This window comes from Oryctolagus cuniculus, chromosome 15 (genome assembly GCF_051225735.1).
Source record: "Oryctolagus cuniculus isolate XC-2025 breed Fujian yellow rabbit chromosome 15, ASM5122573v1, whole genome shotgun sequence".
Classification (NCBI taxonomy): Eukaryota; Metazoa; Chordata; class Mammalia; order Lagomorpha; family Leporidae; genus Oryctolagus; species Oryctolagus cuniculus.
This window is the reverse complement of record NC_142881.1, coordinates 95,930,298-95,956,245: the sequence shown is the minus strand read 5'-3', so window position 1 is coordinate 95,956,245 and position 25,948 is coordinate 95,930,298. Positions and strand designations below refer to the sequence as shown.

The 25,948-nt window shown below is 41.7% G+C and overlaps 2 pseudogenes; both read right to left on the bottom strand.

The window, feature by feature from the left end:
• Positions 1-8,165, bottom strand: part of LOC100357632 (protein arginine N-methyltransferase 6-like) — a 43,394-nt pseudogene extending 35,229 nt beyond the window's left edge.
• An 11,678-nt stretch (positions 8,166-19,843) lies between these two features.
• On the bottom strand, positions 19,844-25,948 carry LOC138848120 (histone acetyltransferase KAT2B-like; annotated as a pseudogene).

Here is a 25,948-nt window from a genome sequence, read left to right as displayed (position 1 = left end):
TATTTGTTGAATTCTTTGTTTAGTGGAGTACTTAGTCTTCAACTATAGTGTAAATTAAAATGTTATCTCAAAAATAATAAAATTTAAAGAAGATATAAATAAATAAATTTCATGTTCTTGGAATAGAAGGTCCCCCAGAATGAAGATGACAACTCCTAATTTGCATACACGAGGATCTAGAATTCATGGAACACGAGCATTCTGAAAAGACTACGGGTGTATTCTAAAAATTTTGGTACAAAAATCAACTTATCTTTTAATTCCACCTTCCATGAACTTTTTGTAGTGCCACCATATGTCTAACACAGTAGCTAAGACCCAATGGTGACAATAAACTCTAACCATAATCCTTTCCTCACCCCTCACCCTAACTCTAACTGAATAAATAGTAAATATCATCAGTGATGGAGTAACATTCCATTTCCATCTAGTGGGTTGCACAGAGAGTGCACAAAATTATGGCCATAGTATTCCTGCTAAACATATATGAACTGAATCCATTCTGAAGAAATATCTGAAAAACTGAAATATAGACACATTCTACAACATAAAAGAAGGGTTCCTCTCAAAAATGCCAATGTTGGAGTGGGCTGTAGTCAAGATGTCCAAGTCCTATATCTAGGTTTTGAATCCAAGCTCTGGTTCCTTTTTCAAGCTCCTGCTTATATATATCCTGACACACAATGGTGATGGCTCAATTAATTTCATTCCTGGCACCAAGGTGGGAGACCTGGATTGTGTTCCTAGATCTTGGGTCTCACTATTGTAGGCACACAGTGATTCAGTGGATGGGATCTTCTGTGCTCTCTCTCTCTCTCTTTTTTTTTTTTTAATTATTTTTGACAGAGAAGGAGAGGGAGAAGGAGAGAGAGAGATATTCCCACATGGCCGCAATAGTCAGTGCTGAGCCAGGCAGAATACAAGAGTCAGCAGCACCATCTGTGTTTCTCACATGGGTGGAAGGGGGACAAACACTTGGGCCATCTGCCACTGCTTTTCCAAGGCCATTAGCAGGGAGCTGAATCAGAAGTGGAGCAACTGAGACCAAATCAGTGCCCAAAGGGGATACCAGCATTTTAGGCAGTTTTACCCACTATGCTACAATGCTGGCCTTAAAAATTTTTTTTATTTTGGGGCTGGCACTGTGGCACAGCAGGTTAACAACCTGGCCTGAAGCACTGACATCCCATATGGGCACTGGTTTGAGACCCAGCTGCTCTACTTCTGATCCAGCTCTCTGTTGTGGCCTGGGAAAGCAGTGGAAGATGGCCCAAGTCCTTGGGCCCCTGCACCCATGTGGGAGACCCAGAAGAAAATCCTGGCTCCTGGCTTCAGATTGGCACAGCTGCCACCATTGTAACCAAATGGGGAGTGAACCATCGGATGGAGGACCTCTCTTTCTCTCTCTCTGCCTCTCCTCTCTATGTAACTCTGACTTTCAAATAAATAAATAAATCTTTAAAAAAATTCTTATTTTATTTGAGAGGCATAGAAACTGAGCAAGAACAACACATGGGGGACTTCTGTGGTTAGTTTCTGTAGATGAAACCAAATGATGTTGGACATTTCAGGCAGTGTCTGCACACAGTGAAGCTGTCTGGTTAAACTCTTCTTTGCAACTCAAAGACTACATTTACCAGAGGTCCCTCTGGTGAGATATGAACATGCTGAGTGCCAGTTCAGATAGTACTACCCTGAATGTCCAGGGTTGCCTGGATAAGCATGTGACCTTCAGCTCCCAGGGGCTTATACAGTAAGGGATATGGTGATGCAGCACCAAGAGAAACACTATCCAGGATACCTAGGGTTAACCAAGAGGGCAAGGGAGCAAGTAAACACTAGTGTACTAGTTTCTGTTTGAATACTTGTTTTCACCACTTTTTTATTTGTATCTAAGAGAAAAATGGATGGATCACATGGTAACTTTCTTATAAATAAGATTTATTATATTTCTTTGAAAGAGCTGCAGAGAGGAAGACACACGCACAACACAGACACACACAGACACAGACACACAGACATACTAGTTCACCCCCCCAAATGGTTGCAATAGCAGGGGCTGTAACAGGAAGAAGCCAGGAGCCTGGAACCCCATCCAGATCTCCCACAAGGATGGCAGGGGCCAAACTTGGGCCATATTCTGCCTCAGTTTTAGGTGCATTAGGATGCAGGCAGTGGAAGTGGAGCAGCGAGGATGCACATATGAGATCCTGGCATTATAGAAGTTGGCTTAACATACTATGATACAACATTGGTTCCCATATGGCACTTCTATGCTTAACTTTTTGTACAATTGACAGTTTTCTACCATGATCAGGCAATTTTACATTTTTTTCCCATAGACTGGCCTGGAAGTTGGAACATCATGTTGGAATGCCCATATCCCATGTTGTAGAAACTGGGTTTAGGTCCTAGTTCTGGTCCCTATTTATTTTGGTTTCCTGCTGGTGCACACCCTGGGAGGCAACAGGTATAGTTCAAGGAGTTGGGTCTCTGTCATTCAAGTGAAAGACCTGTATTGAGTTTCCAGATCCTTATTTTGGCCCATTCCAATCCCAGATATATTGTGAATTTGCAGAATAAATCGGTGCATGGGAGCTCTGTCTGTCTCTACCTCCCCTACTCACAAATAAATAGATAATTTAAAAACTTCTCCAGCAAAATAGATACATTAAAAACCTCCCCAGCAAATGACAGAGCATATAGATTTTATTCTATAATTTTTCCAATTTTCACACTTGAAAATTTAAGTTTATAGACCATTGTGAGTGGATTTTTGGGCTAGCTATGAGATTTGTGTCTGTGTTGATTTTTTCTCATGTGATTTGCATGTGGTTAATTTTTCCTCATAATTATTCAGTTGACATCTGTGGAACAGAATGTTCTGTGTTGAATTGGCTTAGTTCCATTGACAAAATTAGTTAACTAAATTTACATGCTGTATTTTCATTCCATTTATTCTGTTTCATTTATCCACTCATGTATTTCTTCCCCAACATCACACTGTCTTCATTACTACAGCCTTCTGACAAGTATGAAGATTCACTAGTGTAGTTCTTTAACTGGTCTTCAGCCCTGTGTCATCTATTTTAGAACATTCTGCTAGTACCAGAGAATATAGTGTGGACATCATGTTCATAGAAGAGACTGCCATGTATATATGAGATTCATCCTAGGGACTATGGCATGGACACCATATTCATATTAGAGACAGTGGAGAACACGTTATATTAGTCCCAGGAGCTTCTCTGTGTATATTAATTCTAATTAGAGATCACTGTGTATATTTTACATCAGTGAACACATCAGTGAACACATACTGTGTTGGAGAGGAAACAGTGAATATTTTGAATTATATTTTTCTATTGCAAGGCCTTCCTCTGCTGAGTACTTTGAAGAATCCTCCCTCTGCAGGGAGGCTAATGAAGAAAGGCTCTTTACTCATCACTGCAAAATGTGTGCCTAGCACTTCCCTTGCCACCAGGATGGTTATTAATGTTTTATCACATTTTTATTCCTGGTTTGAAAATTACTTTTTCATAATGCATCATTAACTTAATAATCTGCTAAGTTCATTTTTCTAAGATTTAAACTTTTTTCAGATGAAATCGGATGCATTCACCCATAGGCTATGACAGCAGACTTAAACTTTATTCATAAGTGACCATATGGTTCTCTTTTTCATTCTATTTTCATTAATCATCATTATCAAAATTATTCTGGCCTCTCTCTTTTTTTTTTAAACAAGTAACAGGAATTACATGTTCTTTCAGTCTTTTATTTATTTATTTATTTATTTTTTGACAGGCAGAGTGGACAGTGAGAGAGAGAGACAGAGAGAAAGGTCTTCCTTTGCCGTTGGTTCACCCTCCAATGGCCGCCGCGGCCGGCGCGCTGCGGCCGGTGCACCGCGCTGATCCGATGGCAGGAGCCAGGAGCCAGGAGCCAGGTGCTTTTCCTGGTCTCCCATGGGGTGCAGGGCCCAAGCACCTGGACCATCCTCCACTGCACTCCCTGGCCACAGCAGAGAGCTGGCCTGGAAGAGGGGCAACCGGGACAGAATCCAACGCCCCAACCGGGACTAGAACCCGGTGTGCCGGTGCCGCTAGGCGGAGGATTAGCCTAGTGAGCCGCGGCGCCGGCCTGTTCTTTCAGTCTTAATTTCTTTCTTTCTTTCTTTCTTTCTTTCTTTCTTTCTTTCTTTCTTTCTTTCTTTCTTTCTTTCTTTCTTTCTTTCTTTCTTTCTTTCCTTCTTTCTTTCTCTCTCTCTCTCTCTCTCTCTTCCTTCCGTCCTTCCTTCCGTCCTTCCTTCCTTCCCTTCCTTCCTTCCTTCCTTCCTTCCTTCCTTCCTTCCTTCCTTCTTTCTTTTCTTCAAAAAAGATGTGTTTGTGTGCCCTCTGGTGGCCTCCCAGGTTAAACACAGGACACTCAGCATTTGCTGTTCAACAATAGTAGTACCATCTGGGCTTAAACATTGTACACATTTTGTTTTTAATTTGTCATTATACATATTTCAAAAATTTTTCAAACTGTATAATAATTGTTGATATATCCTTTTGTTCTTTTTCATAAAATTGATTATGGTAATATGTAATTTCCAAAAATAAATCCATTTAATCACCAAAAATGTTATTGAACCAAAGTTATGTGTGACATAATATCTTACAGTCTTTAAGTTTTTGAAACTTGGGTGACATCCACTTTCTCCACTCAAATCACATCGCATGTGCTTTCTTTTTCTTGTTCAGTCTTGCCAGAAGTTTATTAATTAATTTATTGACACTTATAGAAGTCACATTTGGAACTGTCTGTTATAGGGCTGTAGACACATTTTCATTTTTATTGATTTATGGTTTTAAAAATATTTTCCCTTTTTAAAAATTGACTCTTCTGGTGTTTTAAGTTCAATTTTTGCTTGTAGTCTTTAAACCAAGACCTAGAGGTTCCAAGTACTTCTGTGAGAATGCACCCATGCTTTCTCAGTGCTAGCACAGGGTCATCTCTTACATCATGTCCCACTCTGTCATCCAGCAGCACAGGGCACAGCACACCACTCCTTTATTCTTGGGGGATTTCTTCTCTGGGCTTCCATGCAACACCTTGCTTTCATCCAGTAACACTAGCTGCTCCAACTAGGGATTTTTTGATTCTTCCCTCTTTCTGATCTTTTTTTTTTTTTTTTTTTACTAATTTTATTTAAGTTATACAAGTTTTACATATTTCTTTTTTTTTCCCTTTTTTTTTTTTTGACCCTCTTTCTGTTCTATTTCTTAGTGTTGGAGAGCCCAGGGCCTTGTCTTTGGTCTGCTTTGCTTCTGTTCTTTGTTCTTGGCTTCTCCATGCCTCAAGGTTTCACTTACCATCTACAGGCTATGAGCCTCACATTTATTTCTGCAGTCTACTCTTGCCCACTGAGCTACAGACATGAATATAAGTTAGTGTCTCAGGATTATCATGGAGCCGTCCCCCAGGTACCTCACACTGACCATGTTCAAAGTGAAACCCTGATACTTCTCTGCAATTTGTTTCTTTCAAATGCTTCCTTCCTCCTTATTCAGTGACAGCCTCACCCTCCCAGTTGCTCATGCCCCAAACCTTGGAGTCATCCTTGTCTTCTCTGCTTATTTTTCATCTTTGTCAAAAAAAAAAAATACAGGTAACTCTCCTTTAGAAAAGCAATCCTACTTGATCATGTTGAGTGAAATTTTTGATGTGTAGTATGATTCTATTGGTTAGTATTTTGTTGAGAAGTCTTGAATTCACATTGATCAGAAATATTGGTCTATATTTTTCTTTTGCTGTTTTTGCTCTGGCCTTGCCTAGCTGTGGTGTCAGGATAATTCTAGCCTTGCAAAATGAGTTTGAACAGTTTCTTTCCCCTTTCAGCTTATTAGGATAGTTTTTAAAAACATTTATTGCCTTATTGGGAAATCAGAGGAGAGAGAGAGAGAATATTTTACTCACTAGTTCACTCCCCAGATGGCTGCAACAGCCAGCAGTGGGCCAAGTGAAACCCAGGAACCGGGAGCTTCACTCAGGTTTCTGATATGGGTGGCAGGGTCCAACAACAAATGCCTATTTAGGATGCTGGCATTGCAGGTAGTAACTTAATCCACAGTGCTGGCACCCCAAATAGTTTTATAGGAGAAAGTGTTGTGATGTAACAAGTAAAGCGAAGCCTTAGTACACCCCCATCTCATATCAGAATGCTGGTTCAATTTGTGCATCTATATTGATAAAGTGGCTTTATTTTAGGCAGTATATCATTGGGTTTTGGTTTCTATCCATACAACTATTCCATGTCTTCTAATTTAGAAATGTAGTCCATTTACATTCAAGATTAATATTATTAAATGAAGACTTAGTCTTGTCTTTTAAAATTTTTATTTTGTTTGTTTTGAAAGACCTTTGTTCTGCTCTTTGTCTTTTGATGTCCATTTTGGGGGGCTGATGGTTTACTGAATTCATACATTTAGATTCATTTCTATTTCTCTTTTGTGTATCTATTCTTCTAGTGGTGTTTACATGTTTTTGTAATAATAGTTCACTTTCTTTCACTTCATTATATAGGACTTTCTTAAGCATCTTTTGTAAGTATGGTCTTTTGGTGATTAATTTTTTTAGTTTTTTGCCTGTCTTGGAAACTCTGATTTTCATTAATTTCTGAATACAGTTTTACTGGATAGAGTATAGTTGGTTGGCAAGACTTTTACTTCAGGATCTGGCACTGTGGCATAGTGGGTAAAGCCACTGCCTGCAGTGCTGTCATCCCACATTAGTGCTCATTTGAGTCCTGGCTGCACCACTTCTGATCTGGTTCTCTGCTCATACACCAAGGAAACAACAAAGGATGGCCTCAGTACTTTGGCATGTGCACCCTTGTGGGAGACCTGAAAGAGATTCCTGGCTCCTAACTTTAGACTGGCTCAGTTCCAGCTGCTGCATCCATTTGGGGAGTGAACCAGTAGACAGAAGATTTGTTCATATGAATGACCTGGTCCTGTTGTGCCCAGATCGTTAGATCCCCACAGAGACCCCCAGAGAGTTGCTCACACCAAACTGCAAAAGCAAGGTTTATTCGGGAGTATAAGCCGCAACAGGGACCCCATCCAACCAACCAGCACAGTGGAGGAAAGAGTGAGGCCCCAGTCTTTGGGAGAGTTTTTAAAGGGAAAAAGGGGCTACATTAGCAGGAAAAAAGAGTTACATACAGCATGGAAGCTTTGGGTACAGGGAGTTGCTTTGTTGAGAGATCTCTGCTGTGCTGCCCTTGGTCTACCAAGCTAGCTGTCCCTGGTAAGCTTTGATATCTCCAGAATGCCTGAATGCCTCCTTTTACAAGGACCCGGGTCTGCTATGGGAAATGGAAGCTGTTTTTTTTTTTTTTTTTATTATTATTGTTTAAAAATGGAGTCACTTTGGTTCTTTAGTCCCAGCCTCCTTCTCTCTTCTATCTCAATCATCCCCAGTGCTCTTTATGCACTGGACATCATGCAGTCTTAAATGTTTTAACAGCAGTGTTCTTTGTGTTAATTTCACATGCTCTTCCCACCAGTCTTGGCCTGGTTGATGCCACAAGTCTCCCACATGTGAGATTTCATTACTGCCTTCCTCAAAATTAGTAAGAGCCCCCCTGTTATTAGCATCCCCAAGATAGGTTCTCAGTGCATTTCACATTTTTCTTTTTTCAACACATGGCCAGTGCCACAGCTCAATAGGCTAATCCTCTGCCTGCAGCACCAGCACACCAGGTTCTAGTCCCGGTTGGGGCACTGGATTCTGTCCCGGTTGCCCCTCTTCCAGGCCAGCTCTCTGCTGTGGCCCAGGAGTGCAGTGGAGAATGGCCCAAGTCCTTGGGCCTTGCACCTGCATGGGAGACCAGGAGGAAGCATCTGGCTCCTGGCTTTGGATCAGCATGGTGTGCCAGTCACAGCACGCTGGCCACAGTGGCCATTGGAGGGTGAACCAATGGTAAAGGAAGACCTTTCTCTCTGTCTCTCTCTCTCACTGTCCACTCTGCCTGTCAAAAAAAAAAAAAACACTTCAACACACTTACATTCTTTGCTTAATGTTTGTTTCCTGTGTCAGCATATAAACCACAGGGAAGCAAGACCTGTTTCTGGCTTGTTCACTTCTTCATCATAAACATTCTTTGACTTATACATGGTGTCCAATACATTTTTGTTTGAAGAATAATTCATTGCTTGACCACTATCTCTCTTTGTTCTTTTTCCTCCTTAATTTTGGGAAGCTCACTTATAATGCATGGTTTCATAACTCAGAATATGTGCCTCCTGTTTAGACATCCTCATCTATGGTTTTATTGTCATTCCCCAGCCTAGCAGAACTCCTTGCCTGGAAAAGAAAGGCTGCATGTTTAGGTGGGAAGAAGTTTTATTAGAAAACAGATCTTTTATGTTGTTTGATTTGGAAAGGAAAGCTATGTCCCAAGCTCCCCATATTGTGTGGGAATGGAGGAACTGTGTCAAGCTGTTAGGCTGCCTCTCTCACTATCACTGTCAGTGAGGGATGGGGGAAGGTGATAAACATCACCAATGGAAAAGGAAGTGGAGGTGGATACACATGCACTGGCTGCTCATTTCTTCCTTTGGAAGTACTGAGAATGTTTCCAATTCTTGCTGTTTCTTTTTCTTAAGACACATAAGTGCACATTAGCCAGCTCCCCTACCCCGTGTGTCTCCAAACATTGAGGTGGCTGTTATCTGATCACCCTTACTTCCATGTGTGCTTTCCTCATGCAACAAGTATTGATTGGGGCCTCCTTTGTTATCATCCTGGACCATGGAGCCAGTGTGCAAAATGAATATATTAAAGTCTTCTTTCTTGGAGAACTCCACATGCTGGCAGGAAAGAAAAAATCCATCAGTCTTTTTTTTTTTTTTAAAGGATTCCTTCTTTTTAAAAAAAAGACTATTTATTTATTTAAGAGACAGAGTTACAGAGGAGAGACAGCAAGAGGCCTTCCATCCACTCTGAATCATTCAGTTGTGACTGAATCATTAAGAGAGTTGACATCTTACCAAGTAAAAGTAGGAAGAAGTTTTTATATGTCTTTTTTTTACAAAAAGATTTATTTAGTTATTTGAAAGTCAGAGTTACACAGAGAGAGAAGGAAAGGAAGAGAGAGCTCACAATGACTAGAGCTGGGCCAATCCAAAATCAGGATCCAGGAGCTTCTTCTGGGTCTCCCATGTGAGAAGCAGGAACCCAAACACTGTGCCATATTTTGCATTTCCAGGCAATCAGCAGGAAGATAGATCAGAAATAGAGCATCTGGGGCTTGAACTGGTGCTCATAAAGGATGCTAGTGCTACAGGCAGAGGCTTAACCTATGCTAAAGCATTAGCCCCAAATCCACCAGTTTTTAGAGGTGTCACAGTCTCATGGTCAGCAATGCTTCAGGACCTGGATCAAGTTTAGGGTGTCTATCAGCATAGCATTACCTCTGGTGCTTGCATCCTTATTCCTCACCTCATTCTGAAGATACTCCAGCTATAGCTGAAGCTCCAAAAACCAAAAACACTGGTGATGGTTCTTAGCAGGCAATCTCCTAAAAGCAAAGATGGTAGGAAAATTTGTTGGTCTAGAAGACAGAACCAACATAAGCCTTGAAACTGCGAGTCATTCAGCATCTGTTCTGTCTGCCCCTCTCAAGAATTTCAAGTGCCTTTTACACATAGTGTTTAAGTCATCAGCTGCTTCCACTGTCACATTTTAGATACCTGAAAAATTGAATAGTTAAGCAATCAACTATCCCACAGCCCAATAGATGGTAGCAGGTGGCAATGGGGGAGGGGATTCTTCTCTGATTCTTCCCTAGATTCTCTCTTTTCACCCCTTCCCTTGTGAATGTTGGGATGAATCTCCTTTTATGGGTGAGTCAGAGGTCAGTGCAGGTTATCTCACTGGAAGGTCAAGGTTGTGAAGAAAGACTTCAGCACAGGGAATCCAAAGAGGAGAATGTGCCCTGCGCTACCTAACCCAGGATCAATGAGCTAAAATTACTAGAATTGTTAACATTTGACAGTTGTGACAATCAACACAGGTATAATTTCTGGCCATGCCTGTTCAAAAATAAATTGGCTTTTACAAAGAATTAAGATGGTGGGGCCAGCACAGTGGCACAGTGATGGCACAGTGCAAGCCCCGGCCTGCAGCACAGGCATCCCATATAGGCATCTGGTTCAAGTCTCAGCTGCTCCACTTCTGATCCAGCTCTCTGCTATGGCTTGGGAAAGCAGTAGAAAATAGTCCAAGTTCTTGGATCCCTGCATCCATGTGAGAGACTCAGAAGAAGCTCCTGGCTCCTTACTTCAGGTTGGCTCAACTCCAGCTGTTGCAGCCATCTGGGAAGTGAACTAGTGGATGGAAGACCTCTCTCTTTCTCTCTCTCTCTCTCTCTCATTCTACCTCCCTCTGTAACTCTGTCTTTCAAATAAATAAAATAAAACTTTAAAAAAAAAACAAAAAATTAACATGGCTTGTGAAATTCACACACATAATATTCTTCACATCTATCCCCTTCTTTGCTGGCCCCTAGAGGGAGGGTTTGTCTAAGGAATAGCTAACAGTGAATGTGACACTTACATAACTGATTCTATGCAGGCAAGAAGCAGCTTTTTCACCCAGTGTTGAAAGATACAGGTTGTCTTCTGTGATTCTCTCTTGCTGTTAATGTACCCCAAATCATCATCACATATCTTGGAAAGAGAACCAGAATGATAATCATTTAAGTGTTTCTAAGGAAATCCCTTAAAAACATGAAGTCAACAGTCCATTGGTATCTATGGCAAGCAAGAATCTTGCAGAGTTGATCAAACATGAATTCAAACAGACCTGTGATTTCAGGCCTGTTTATCCTGAGACTCAATTTCTTTATTTCCTAATAAGTGGTCATTTAACATTTCCCTTCAAGTTAGTGGTGAACATTTTGCCTAACGCTTATACAAAGTGCCTGACACATAGTATTAATAAATGACAATTTTGATGTTAGTTCAGGGTGGATATTGTTAAACATGACATTCTTAAGCATCATCAGAATCTCAACTTGGGAAAAACATGAAGTTTAGATCATCCCTGAGTCTAGCCCTAAGAAGCAGCCCAAGATTCCTAGGATCCAAGATGGCTGAATTGGGTAAAGTCATACTGACTGCAGTTTCATTAGGATATGAAAACAAAGAAATGATCTCATTTCCAGAGGTCTGACTGACAGAAATATTCAGTGGAGGTGAAATAAGAAGAATGAATATCCCATGGAACAGTGAGGACAGAGGACAGAAACATGCTTAAGATTGGCAGCACAGCACAGACAGCTGCAAGCTGAAAGTTGACATCTTACCAAGTAAAAGTAGGAAGAAGTTTTTATATTTTTTTTTACAAAAAGATTTATTTAGTTATTTGAAAGTCAGAGTTACACAGAGAGAGAAGGAAAGGAAGAGAAAGAGAGAGGTCTTCCATCCACTGGTTCACTCCCCAATTGGCTGTAGTGGTGGAAGCTGCAGCTGTGCTGATCCAAAGCCAAGAGCCAGGAGCTTCTTCCAGGTCTCCCATGTGGGTACAGGGGCCCAAGCACTTGGGAAATCTTCTACTGCTATCCCAGGCCATAGCAGAGAGCTGGATTAGAAGTGGAGCAGCTGGGACTCAAACCAGCACCTATATGGGATGTCAGCACTGCAGGCTGTGGCTTTACATGCTAAGGCACAGCGCCGACCCCTATATATCTTGCCACCTACAGTTTTAGCTGAGGGAGAATTCCACAGTCACTCACTGACTGTAACTTTACCCTGGGAAGCTGAATGGGGTCTGAGAAATTGCTAGAATCAAAGAAATGAATTCACATTGTCTCCCTTGCATCCCTCATCCCCATGGAGTGCTGGACTCTCCTGGAAAAAATCACACAACTGATCTCTGGACCACTGCTATCAGAAGACAAAGAGTCAGAGTAGGGGCAAATTGTGGTGTAGAGGGCATGTCTCATTCATATTGTAACAATTGGAGCTTGAGAATATTAGCCCAAGAACCATGCTCACTCACTGTATGTGAGCTGGGAGTAGGAATGGGGTGACACTTAGCTTCTGGGAACTAGCACCAAAATGTACTTGCATCTAGAAGATTTGGGTAATGACTCTGCTATACCACATAACACCAGGATTATAACAATCAGTTTGATTTTGTTTAATCCCACTGGAATCTACCCAATGGACCTAGGGGAGAACCCACCTGCATTCCACCTTGGGACTCATACCTGCCAGGAAAAGTCTCCTGTGTGCCTTAAAGTCACCCTGTGGAACTGGAGCAGGGTTCAGTTCACATTGCCCATTCCAAGAAATAGGGCTTTGGACATTATAATCTGCAGCACCAGTTGCACTTTCCTAGCAAGACCAATGGAGGGGTTCATACACTTTACACAATCCTAGAGTCATAGAAATTCATGCCACAAGCCCTACAATCACTCAGGATTGCTTTTGGGACAAGGGAACAGTCATTTATATTGACATCAGCACTCACCACCAAGACACTGGCTTTCACACTTCCAGAGTAACTGATACAAAATTGTGTGGACTGAAGATCCATAGCCTAGGAAACCTACCTTCATCTCAAAGTCACGCTTGTAACCCTATGGCTTGCAGCAGACTAGACCAGTGTGTCATTTATAGACAGGATGACATTGATTAAAACAAAAGATATAACTGAGAGACTGAACTTCTGGAATTACCTAGAACCAAAGCCAAAAGAACCAGCGAAATGATATGTTGCATTTCATCCAAACCTTAAGCTCTTTTTTAAGAAAACCTACTTCATAAAGAAGAAGGAATTACTATATCAGATGTACAGATGTCAATGTAGGGACACAGGAAACATGACGGAGCAAGCTAGCATGACATCTCCAAAACAACACAATAATTCTTCAGATTTAGATCCTGATTGGAAGGAAACTATGAAATTCTGGAAATAGAATTCAAAATAGTGATTGTAAGGAAACTTAATACAATCAGGAGAATACATATAGACAGATTAAATAAGTGAGTAAATCAATGAGTGACATGAATGAAAATATTAGTAAGCAGACAGAAATAATTAAGAAGAACCAAATGGAAATTTTGAAAATAAAATCTTCAGTCAGTGAGATAAAAAATATAACTGATAGTTTTAACAAAGGAATAGACCAAATGAATGAAGGAATTTCTGATCTGGCAGACAAGACTTTTGAAACAACCTAATCAGACAATAAAACAAATGAAAAAGAATGAAGAAATTCTATGTGAAACTTGTGATATGATTAAATGACTGGATATTTTTATTATAGGTATTCCTGAAGCAGAAGGGAAGAGAAAAGATGTTTAAGGCCTTCTAAATCAAACAATAATTGAAAATTTTCCAGGTCTTGAGACATCAAAGCCAGCACTGTGATGTAGTAGGCTAAACCTCCGCCTACAGTGCCAGCATCCCATATGGGTACCAGTTCAGGTATAGGCTGCTTCACTTCTGATACAGCTCCCTTCTAATGGCCTGGAAAAGCAGTAGAAGATGGCCCAAGTGCTTGGGCTCCTGAAATAGCTGGAAGAAGCTCCTTATCCTTGGCTTTGGATCTGTTGAACTCTAACTTTTGTGGCCATTTGGGGAGTGAACTAGCAGATTTAAGACCTCTCTTTCTGTCTCTTTCTCTCTCTGTCTGTAACTCTGCTTCTCAAATAAATAAATCTTAAAAAAGAGAAAGAAATGTGGCTATCCAGATAAAAGAAGCTCAAAGAACTGCAAGCAGACTGAACCAAAAAATATCATCTACAAGGCATATTGTTGTCAAACTGACAAAAGTTAAGGATGAGGAGAAAATACTAAAGCAATAAGGTTAAAATAAATGTATCAAGTTATATATAAATAAAAACTAATTTGGTTGACATCAGACTTTTCATCAGAAATCAAACAGGTGAGAAAAGAGTGGGATGATATATTCAATGTCTTCAAGGAAAAGAACTTTCCACCAGGAAGATTGTATTGAGAGATGGTATCCTTAAAATGGAGGGAGAAATAAGCTATTTTTCAAATAAGAAAAACTGAGGGAAATCACCACTACCAGACAAGTCTTATAAGAAATTCTGAAATGAGTCCTGCATTAGAAGTAAACATCCTGAAAACATATGACACCACCAAATTCACTAACAGAGCAGGTAAAATCAGTACCCAATCAACCAAATGACAGGTGTTAATTCTTATTCATCAATACTATCATTTAATATAGATGGATTAAATTCAACAACCAAAGGACTTAGGTTGGCTGGATAGTTAAAAAAAAATCAAGACCCCACTACATGTTGGCTACCAGAAACTCACGTCACAAATAAAGATACACATAGACTGAAAGTGAAGGACTAGAAAAAGATACACCAGGAAAATGGATACAAAAAATGAACAGGAGTGGCTACATTCATATTAGATAAAACAGACTTTAAGTAAAAAATGGTAAAAAGAGACAAAGAAGGACATTGTATTTTGATAGGAGGCTTGAGTCAGCAAGAAGATAGAGCAATCATAAATATTTTTGCATCCAAAACAAGACCACCCAGATATATACAGCAAATAACATTAGACTTAAAGGAAAGAGACCCCAACACAATAATAGTGGGTGATTACAACACCCCACTCTCTTCAGTGGACAAATCAAGCAGACAGAAAATCAATAAAGATAAATCAGAGTTGAAACGTACTGTTGAGCAAGTGGACATAACAGACATTTACAGGACATTTCACCCACCAACTATAGAATAACCTTCTTTTCATTAGCACATTGAGTATTGTCTGAGCTAGACCATCTATTAGGCTACAAGTAAAGATTCAGTAATTTAAAAAGACTGAAATCATACCATGAATCACCTCAGACCACAAAGGAATAAAAATTAGAAACCAACAAGAAGATGCAGCACTCAAAAAGACACGTAAATAAAACATTTTGAATGATCAATGAGTCATTGAAGAAGTTAAAAAGAAAATATAAAACTTTCTTGAAATAAATTAAAATGAAAACACACTGTATCAAAATCTGTGAGATAAAGCAAAAGAAGTTTTAAGAGGGAAGTTTATAATGTCAAGCCCTTACATTTAAAAGAGAAAGTCTCAAATAAGCGACCTAATGATACATCTCAAAGATTTAGAGGGGCTGGCATTGTGGCATAGAAGCTTAAGCTGCTGCTTGCAATGTGGGCATCTATATAGATGCCAGTTTGAGTCATGGCTGCTCCACTTCTTTTTTTTAAGATTTATTTATTTATTTGAAAGAGTTACACAGAGAAAGGAGAAGCAGAGATAAAGAAAGAGGGCTGGTGCCGTGGCTCAATAGGCTAATCCTCCGCCTGTGGCACCAGCACACCAGGTTCTAGTCCTGGTCAGGGCACCAGATTCTGTCCTGGTTGCCCCTCTTCCAGTCCAACTCTCTGCTATGGCCCAAGTCCTTGGGCCCTGCACCCACATGGGAGACCAGGAAAAGCACCTGGCTCCTGGCTTCAGATCAGCACAGAGCACTGGCCACAGCGTGCTGGCTGCAGTGGCCATTGGGGGGTGAACCAAAGGAAAAGGAAGACCTTTCTCTCTGTCTCTCTCTCTTTCACTGTCCACTCTGCCTGTCAAAAGAGAGAGAGAGAGAGAGGTCTTCCATCGGATGGTTCACTCCCCAGTTGGCCACAATGTCTGGAGCTGTGCCCATCCAAAGCCAGGAGCCAGGAGCTTCTTCCAGGTCTCCCACAAAGGTGCAGGGGCCCAAGGACTTGGACCATCTTCTTACTGCTTTCCCAGGCCATAGCAGAGAGCTGAATCAGAAGTGGAGCAGCCAGGTCTTGAATTGGTGCCCATATGAGATGCCAGTGCTTTAGGCCAGGGCATTAACCCTTTCCTCCACAGCGCCGGCCCCTGCTCCACTTCTGATCAGACTCCCTGCTAATGCCCCAGGAAAGCACCAGAAGATAGCCCAAGTCCTTGGTTTGTGCACTCATGTGGGAGATATGGATGGAGCTCCTAGCTCCTGGCTTCAGCCTGGCCACAGCCCAGGCTTTGTGGTCATTTTGGGAATGTGGCAAATGAAACAGTGGGTAGAAGATCTCTCTCCCTCTCTCTCCCTTTTTCTTTCTCTCTCTCTGTCTCTCTCCTTCCCTTTATCTCTGTATCTCTTTCAAATAAATGAATAAATATTTAAATCTTAAAAAAAGTATTTGTCTATTTGAAAGTCAGAGTTACATAGAGAGAGGAGAGGCAGAGAGAGAGAGAGAGGTCTTCCATCCATTGGTTCACTCCCTATCTGGCCACAATGGCTGAAGATGCACCTATCTAAAGCCAGGAGCCAGGAGCCTCATCTGATTCTCCCACATGCGTGCAGGGGCCCAAGGACTTGGGCCATTCTCCACTGCTTTCCCAGGCCATAGCAGAGAGCTGGTTCAGAAGTGGAGCAGCTAGGACTCGAACCAGCACCCATATGGGATGCCGGTACTGCAGGCGGTGGCCTTAGCTGTTATGCCACAGTACTGGCCCTAATAAATATTTAAAAATTAGAAAAACAAAAACAAATTACACTCCAAATCAGCAGTAGGTAAGAAATAATAAGAGATAGGGCAGAAACAAATGAAATTGAAACTAAGAAAACAATACAATAAACAAAATGAGAAGTTGGTTTTTTGAGAAGATAAATGAAATAGACAAACCTTTCACCAGAATAATGAAGAAAAAAGAGAGAGAAAACTCAAATAAATAAAATTAGAGATAAAAATGGAGATATTACAACTGACACCACTAAAATACAAAGGATTTTAAGAAACTACTATAAAAACTATGTTCATAAACTGGAAAACTTCAAATAAATGGATAAATTCCTAGATACACATGACTTATACCAAGATTAAGTCATTAAGATACTGATAATACAAGCAGAACCATAACAATCAATGAGATAAAGCATTAATTAAAAGTTTTCCATGAGGGAAAATTGCAGAATCTGGTGGATTTACTACTGAATTCTACAAAACATTTAAAAATGAACTAACTCCAATTGTCTTCAAACTATTCCAAAATATTGAACAGGACAGAACTCTGCCAAATTTTTTTCTATGAGGTCAACATCACTCTGATACTCAAACCAAAAACAAAATATGAAATGAAAAGTATACTAGATCTTTGATGAACATAGATTTAAAAATTCTCAAAAAAAAAAAAAAACAACCCTAGCAGAGTAACATCAAAAAGATCATACAACATGATCAAGTGGGATTTATCTCAGCAATGCAAAGTTGGTTCAATATTTACAAATCAATAGATGTCATAAGTCATATTAACAGAAAAAAGAACAAAAACCATATAGTCATCTCAGTCAAGGTAGAGAAAGCATTTGATAAGATTCAACACCCCTTCATGGGTGTAGCTCCACTTTGCAGAAGATTCCTAAAAGATAGCTCTAACAATGACCTCTGCTAGAGCAGCTATGGTATGGGGCATCTCTGTATTCTGACTTTGTGCATAGAATTAGGACTCAACTTTTGGGGAATGTGAGGCCTTGCATTCTCTCACTGTTTCTCAAGCAGAAGTTGAAGTCCTCTGGGGGACAGGGGGCTTTTAATTTGACATTGTAAATAGCAGTTGACTGATGGTTTTGCTTTTATTGACCTTGGGTGTTGAGCAGCATAGATCCTCTAGGTGGAGCTCTCTGTCCTGAACTTAATAAACCCACTCCCACACATCACCAGGATAAGCCTCTATAATCTGGGGTTGCTTTTGCTTTTTGGAAACTGGCTTCAAAAAATTTTAATACTTGAACTTGGTGACTCAGTGCATCATACAGCTTTATCTTTTCAGTGGAAAGTGTGCACCGGCTCCCCGCTATTCTCAATGGCACCTTTGTTAGAGTCTAGGAGTTTTCTTGGCAACCCAGGTACCCAGCTCTGTTGAGTGTGTGTGCACAAACATTCACACACACACATCCACACACACTGTGGTTTGTGCCACCTCAGCAGTAGTCCACTGGAGGGCTTACAGGAGAACACAGGCTGTAACGTCTGGTGAACCTGCTACAAATGGGAGAGGCAGATGAAAGGCAGTGTATGCAGAGGAGCAAGAAAAACTGTGGCAGCTTTGCTTCTTGTCCTGCCTGTGTAGGCCTGATTGTGTCTCCTGGCTCCTGGCTCCTGGCTTCAGATCAGCGTAGCTCCAGCCATTGCAGCCTTCTGGGGAGTGAACTATCAGATGGAAGACCTCTCTCTCTCTGCTTCTCCTTTCTCTGTGTAACTCTGACTTTCAAATAAATAAATAAATCTTTAAAAAAAAGATGAGGCATTTTTCCATGTGAGCATTCTGAATATCTCATTTGTATCAAAAACAACATTTTCAATTCAACTTAATAGCCATTTGCAGTTGTGTTTTGTTTTGTTTTGTTTTGTTTTTTTACTTCACACAGACTATCACTGGCAATGGCAGACTGGCAACTGACAGAAAATCTTGGTTGGAATTTAGTTCACCACTGACAACAAACAAAATTGAGAGATGAAAAATAAAAAATCCTCATATACTTTATAAATGGTGTTCTGTATACCAAAGAAATAAATCTTTATTTTAGAAAAGGATTCACCATATTGATATATGTGTAAACTATAAATCTTTTCCTATTAAAATACACGGATTAAATCTTAAGTGTTTTCAAGTTTATGCCTTTGTGGCCTGGGAAATTACCTTTTGATACTTATGGCTTGCATAAGCAAAGTCAAATATTATATCAAACTTTTATGTAGAGAAAAGAATTATTAAAATAGTGGTATGAACTCACAAGTTTGTGGTAGGTAGACAGAATTATCAAAACTCCAGACATAGAACATTTGACATAGAACATAGAATCTATTTTATGGAATAGATTTTTCTTTTTTTGACAGGCAGAGTGGATAGTGAGAGAGAGAGAGAGAGAGAAAGGTCTTCCCTTGCCGTTGGTTCACCCTCCAATGGCCGCCACGGCCAGCGCGCTGCGGCCAGAGCACCGCTCTGATCCCATGGCAGGAGCCAGGTGCTTCTCCTGGTTTCCCATGTGGGTGCAGGGCCCAAGCACTTGGGCCATCCTCCACTGCACTCCCGGGCCACAGCAGAGAGCTGGCCTGGAAGAGGGGCAACCGGGACAGAATCCGGCGCCCCGACCGGGACTAGAACCCGGTGTGCCGGCACCGCAAGGCGGAGGATTAGCCTAGTGAGCCACAGCACCAGCCTTATGGGATATATTTTAATCTATTTAGTGCTATTAATGTAAATTTTCTATGGGATGTCCATTAGACAACCATAACAAGATAAATGGTCAAGTGTCTCCTCAAAACCTACATATGAGGAAATTGCACATATGAGGAAACTGCTTATAAAATGTTACATTATTTAAATTTTTCTTAGAAATCAAAGCAGTTGCTTTTGCAGAGCTGCATTTTTCAGAACTGCTCAAAATATCTCATTTAAATGAGTGTTTAAAAATATATATAAAGTCTACAATGAGACTTCAAATGTATTTCACATTTTTGGGGTTTGTAAAAATCATATATCCTTTCTTTAAGGTTCTTCAGAATAAAAAATAAAAATAAATTCTCACATTTCATTAGAAAAATGTGGAAACATTCATGGTCTGAAATTTTCTAGACTCCCCAAATCTTCAGAAAATGTGCAATTTCCTCATATACAGGAATTATTTATATATATATGTATATATGTTCTATGTCAATTTATATATATATACATATAAAGCTAAAAGGAGGGTTTTTTCTTTTTCAAAAGTGCTAATTATTACAAGTCTCTTCATCACAATTTGTCCAGTTCTTTGCACAACTTAACCACCTTGCATTAGGCACACTGCTTGATGAATTTCTAAGAAGCAGAGAGGGAAACATTGCTTGTCAATTAATCCAGCTTCCTTAATTTTACTGAAGAAGAATTTCTCTAGAATATTGACACATTTGCAGTGTTCACTCTCAGGGGGGTTGTACTCTTTACAATTGGTAAAGACTCACTGTAAGTCTGCCATGAATAATTTCTTAGATATGTGGTACCCATTCTTGAGGCATTCACTCATGATTTTCAGATCCATGGGAAACCTTATAACTTCATGATATTTCAGAGCTTCTGTTCTCTTCACCGGTTCCATGAAGGGCCAAGTGCTTTGATGGCTCTTCACCTGCTGAAGGATGTTCTTCAGCATGCTGTAAAGCTGTTCAGGGTTTTTGGGTTCCTTACGTTTATCCTTTCCACTTGGTGTCCAGCCTGTCTCTCTAATTCCAGGAATGCTTTCTATAGGAATTTGCCAAACTCTATCTTTAAAACATGAAAGTCCGGGGTAAACTTTCTGAATCTGGGCCTGCTTTCTATCATCTTTTTTTTTAAAATATTTTTATTTATTTATTTGAAAGGTAGAATTACAGACAGTGAGAGGGAGAAACAGAGAGAAAGGTCTTCTGTCCATTGGTTCACTCTCCAATGGCTGCGACAGTCAGAGCTGCGCCAATCCAAAGCCAGGAGCCAGGTGCTTCTTCCCAGTGTCTCATGTGGGTGCAGGGGCCCAAGCACTTAGGCCATCTTTTACTGCTTTCCCAGGCCACAACAGAGAGCTGTATTGGAAGAGGACTAGAACCAGCACCCATATGGAATGCCGGTGCCGCAGGTAGAGAATTAACCTACTGCACCATAGTGCCAGCCCCATCTATCAGCTTTTTAATGATCTCTTTCTACTTTTTAATGATGACAGAAAATTCTGCATATGGTATCTGAGAATTTAGCTCACATTCCATTAAAGTGGCTCCTTCGTAATCCTTAATATAGCCAACATGTTTAGCTTTAGGTATTTTAATTTCTTTGGAGAAACCGTATTTCTTAAAGTACCCAACTGCATATTCATTTGCATATGTGAAGAAGTTCAGGATGTAATGTTTTATATGATATTCTTTCAAATGATTCATCACATGTATTCCATAATCCTTGACTTATTCATTTGAAGTTACAGCACAGAAAACAATCTCTGTGAATCCTTGGGTTGGGAACATATGGAAACATATACCACCAATAACATAGCCATCTTTAATTAAAGTGAGGGTTTTGTGTTTCCGGTCACAGACAAGTCACATGATATACTCTTTTGGCATTTGGGGCAGCTGATGGAAGAACACATTCTGCTGGCCTATCAGCCACATCAGGATCCTCTTGTTTGATTTTTGGTTCAGGGAATTGCCCAGCAGGTGAAATTCAATCCTGTCCCTGTGCTCTTCCAGCCTTGCTGCCTCATCCCTGGCTGAATGGGCTGACAGAAAACTGGTCTCTGGTCCAAGCATTGCTGCAGGGTCCATGATGGTGGACATCACCTCATGGATTAATTCCATTGGAATATCCCCCATTACTCGGAGTTTCTTGGCCTTCTCCAGAACATAAGAGTCATTCATTTTCCTCTTTTCTCCTGGGCTTGCCTCTAGCCCAGAAGAAGCTTTGCAGGCAGGACTGCTACTCCCTCCATTTGGCTGCTCAAATGAAGATGAGTTTGAATTGTAGGAAACTGTCCTGGCCACAGGAGGTGGGTTGATAACTGTTTGGATTCTGGAAGAGGCTGAGAGAAAATCCTGATCCCAGATGGGAGAGTTTTGTCTATAAATTTCTTCTAACATGGACAGAAATTTTGGGAAATCAGTGAGGATCAGAGTTTGTTTCTCAGGAGGCAGTTTGTCTTTTTCTTGTCTTGCTTGTTCCAGGAGTTGTCTCCTCATAACAGTGAAGACTGAGGAAAGCAATATTCTCCCAAACACGTGGGTAGTTTCATACCGAGGTAGACTGTCACAGAACTGTGGCACATTGTGGTAACACAGCCACCTTGTGCAGTTCTCTTCATATCCAGAAATATCAACATTGGGAAATCACAGTCTTCATTGAGACAGTGCCACAAATGCCAATTGTTGATGTGGTTTAGGAACATTTTTGCCAACTCAACTATTGTTTGTCTTTCTTTTGATGGCAGGTGACTAAATTTATATTGTACAAAGGTATTCACAGCCTGTTCAATACTAGGCTTTTCAAATAAGGGTTTCTTCTCCAAGGAGCCTTCAGCCACAGGCTTTCCTCTTTGTAAAATAAACTGTCTCAGGAGCTTAAATAGGTAGAAATAACCTTGCATGGTATCTGCATCTTCCTCCTTCTGGACACATGTAAAGAGATGCTCCACATCCAACATTATTCCCGGGAGTCTGTTCATTTCTTCCTCTGACACATTCTCCAGGTGAGAAACATGAGCAGCTAGGCCATGGCTACAACCCTGACAGGATTCCATTAGACTGATGATTATTTCCTGCAGATGGGCTCTGAGGGGAGTGGGAGAGGGGTTGGGGTTTTTCCAGCCTGCCGGGGTCCAGCCTCCGCAGGTCCAGGGGATTCTGAAGGAGGGGAGGCATTGGCAAAGAAAGGAAATGAAGGGATGAGGTTTAGGTGGCAAGGGAAGGCATCATTTTGCCGTTCCTTCTTATTGCTTTATCTTATACTCTTTTTACATATACTTTTATTAAGCCTTCTTCCTCCCAAATCTCTCTTCTTTCGGGAAAGAACACACCACAAGTGATCATGTATGCATACCTTTCTCTATTAATCTTGTTTTGTTTCATTTTCCTTTCATGGCCTCATCGTAACCTTTCCACTAACTTTTTCTCTATTCATAGTGGATACATTAGCTATATGAAACTTGCTTAACTTATCTAAAGGTGCTAGACAAAATGTCTAAGATTTTATGTTAATCGATTTATTTTAAAGGGTTAAAACTGTATAGAGAAAGTTCTAATGATTATATCCTATTTTTCTAAAGGTAAACCACACCTCCAACAACTGTTTTTTATAAAACCTACTCCATTGCCTAATGTAAGTGTTCCTTGTTCCTTTGTTCTACATTTCCAAGCAGGGGCATAAGGTCGTAACCTTTGTAAGAATAGTAGTGCTTGTTCATCATTCCATTTGCTGTATTATTAACTACGTACCTCCCAGTCTCATCATATACTCCTGTGTAAGGCAAAGGGGAGGTCTGTGGGAACAAGCACCTGCATGCTCTTTCTGTTCTATTTTCTCATAAAACTCATTACTAATGTTGCTAATATTTTACTCTATACAAATTTTAGGGGATTCCCCTCATTACTCCAGTCACCTCCTGTAACTCATTTTTTTACAAGAAACAACAATTTTGCTTACATTGATATCCTTTATTCTCACACCCAAACCCAATGATTACATCACTATTAAGCCTAATAAAAACAACAGAGAAGATGGCTTCAGTTCAGTCAGGGCCTTCCTGCTTTGCTGAGTTCTGCCTCCTGCAGCTGTGACTTTGTCATACAGCACGGGTGACATCGCCTCCGCCCCCAGCCATTACATTTACAGGACGCCTCAGCCTTGCAGGAGGAGTACACTCCAAGTTTCTCCAGTTTCTTCGCCCGCGGAGCGGAATGCAGCTGTGCCTTTTTCAGGGCGATCTGAGCCGTCCACGGCCTTCCGGTTCTTGGGCCGTGCCAGCCGCAGCCACAGCTGTAGCCGGACCTCAGGAGCCCGAGCGAGCGGCGGTAGCACCCGAGGAGCCCTGCGGCGGCGCGGGCGGCGGCGCAGGGGACTGCGGGAACAGCGGCCCGGGCCTGGCCCCGCCAGCCTCGCACAAGCCGCCCTCCTGCACGACAGGAGGCGCCGAGTGGCAGGCGCCGCCGCCAGGGTCTCCCTCTCGGGTTCTGGTCGTCGGGAGAGCGAGACCCTCCCCGCACGCCCTCCCGCCCCTTCGCCCACCCTCCTCCCTTCCTCTATCCTCCCGGAGCGCCACCAGCCCGGCTCGCCCTGGCCTTGGCCCGCGCGCTGGTGGCGGTGCTGTAGCCTCAGGAAGGAGGGAAGTAGCGGCTCCAATGCCGAGGCCGCCGTCCCTCGGCTCTCCTTCCCCAGCCTCGAAATTCTTTTAACATGTTGAGCACTCTATAATTCTGAGACATTGAGAGTTTTTATTCCTGAAGAAGACTCCACCTGGTCTGATATAAAATGCTATGAAAGAATCGAGATGGATGTAGGTTGTCAAAGAACAAAGGTTGTTTCTTCAAAATAGTGAATCCATGTGTAACTATTTATTTTTGTGTTTGTGTGTGACACATTACAGAGTCCTTGACTCATAGCCCTTTCATGAACAGTTCCCAAAAGGTGATTCTCTCTTAGTGCAAGGGTGACCTTTAGGGTCTTGATCAACCAGGAAGCCTGGACTGGCCATGTTGTCACGTTTCTGCCAGGCCTCTAGTTCCTCCTGCGCTGCTAGGTCTCCACAGTGCTCCATGTCTAAGCTGCAGTATTGTGACCCCAGGGACTATGGAATGAGGCCTCTGATCACTCACTAGGGTGTGATCACTCACTAGGATCATGATTCTTGAGTGCTGCTTTCCTGTGGGTGAGATGGGGGAGCATGAAAGGTGGAGACAGGAGAGAAGACATGGCTGGCTTCACTAGCTGCAGCTTGGCAAGGGATCAAGATGAATGGAAATGGTTTCTTATCCCCAAAGGGTTCCTCAGAGACTTGGTGCCTGAACAGTTGCTGCAATCTGCCCCAGACTCTTCCAACAAAGAAGCCATCATACAAACTCCTTCTCCATGTTAAGTTTCCTCATAGTTTGTCCAAGGAGACTAGTGAAAATGCCAGCTGTGTAGTCTGGGGCAGCTCAGTTGTCATGAGGACATTTGGATTCAGGGCTGTTTCTGTCTGGTATTGCATTACCACTCAATCAGTCCATTCTCAGGTCCCACTGATCTTATTGAAAGGTTAAGAAAGGGCTTGAAGGACTGGCACTGTGGCATAGTAGGTTAAACTGATGCCTGCAATGTTGGCATCCCAAGTGGGTGCCAGTTTGAATGTTAGTTGCCCCACTGCTGGTCCAGCTCCCTGCTAATACACCTGGGAAAGCAGCAGAAGATGGCCCAAATCCTTGGGCCCCTACCACCCATGTGGAAGTTCTGGGTGAAGCTGGTGCAGCCATTTGGGAAGTGAACCAGTAGAAGGAAGATCCCTTTCTGTCTCCCTGTCACCAACCCCCCTCTGTAATTCTGCAATCCAAATAAATAATCTTTAAAAAAGAGGAAGAGGCTTGGGTTTTATGACATCTAACAGAATCATTGGCTGGATGTAGGGTTTCTCTGAATGTGGTGGAATGAGAAGGCCATGCCAAGATGGCCACAGGCAAGTGAGCATCATTAACTCAAGAATGATTTCAAAACCCACCTGGCAACAGAACTTGCCTCACAACAGGCTGTGATTGGTTAGGGCATAAACCGCCCCTTGACCAGATTGTCTGCCTTGGCTATATAAGCTACTTTACCAACTGAAATAAAGGAGTCTACAGGATGATCGCCTCTGGCCCACTTTCACCCAGCTCTCAGGGTCTGTGTGGTGACTCTGTGCCTCTTACCCCCACTGCGCTCCTCCTCTCAGAACAAATCCACAGCAACATTTGGCCCCCAATGTGACTGAGAGAGACAGCGTGTTGGACTTGGTGAGGTCCCCCCTTGATTTCGGCAAGTAGGCCCCTCTGTGTTTTGTGTGCTGTTTGGTTCTGTGAGGGTGAGCACAGAACCCCCTCCTGTACCCCTTTCCTTATCATTGTCCTTGGTCTAAGTGACCCCAGGTTAGGCACACACTGCCCAGAAGCATAATGCCACTTCTCTGCTCCTCCTTTTACTTTCGGTTCATCTGGCAAATTTACGTAAGGGACTGATTATCCCAGAATTGGAAACCAAGTCATCTTCCCTCACTTGAGAGAGGTGATGCTCCGGAGACACTGTGTGGGCATACGGCCTTGACCTAATGAATCAAGGAAGTCTTCCACTTAGCACAGGCCATACTTACGATCTGATACACCACTGTCTGTTCGTCTAACGTAGGGAACCCCTTGCGTAATGCCAT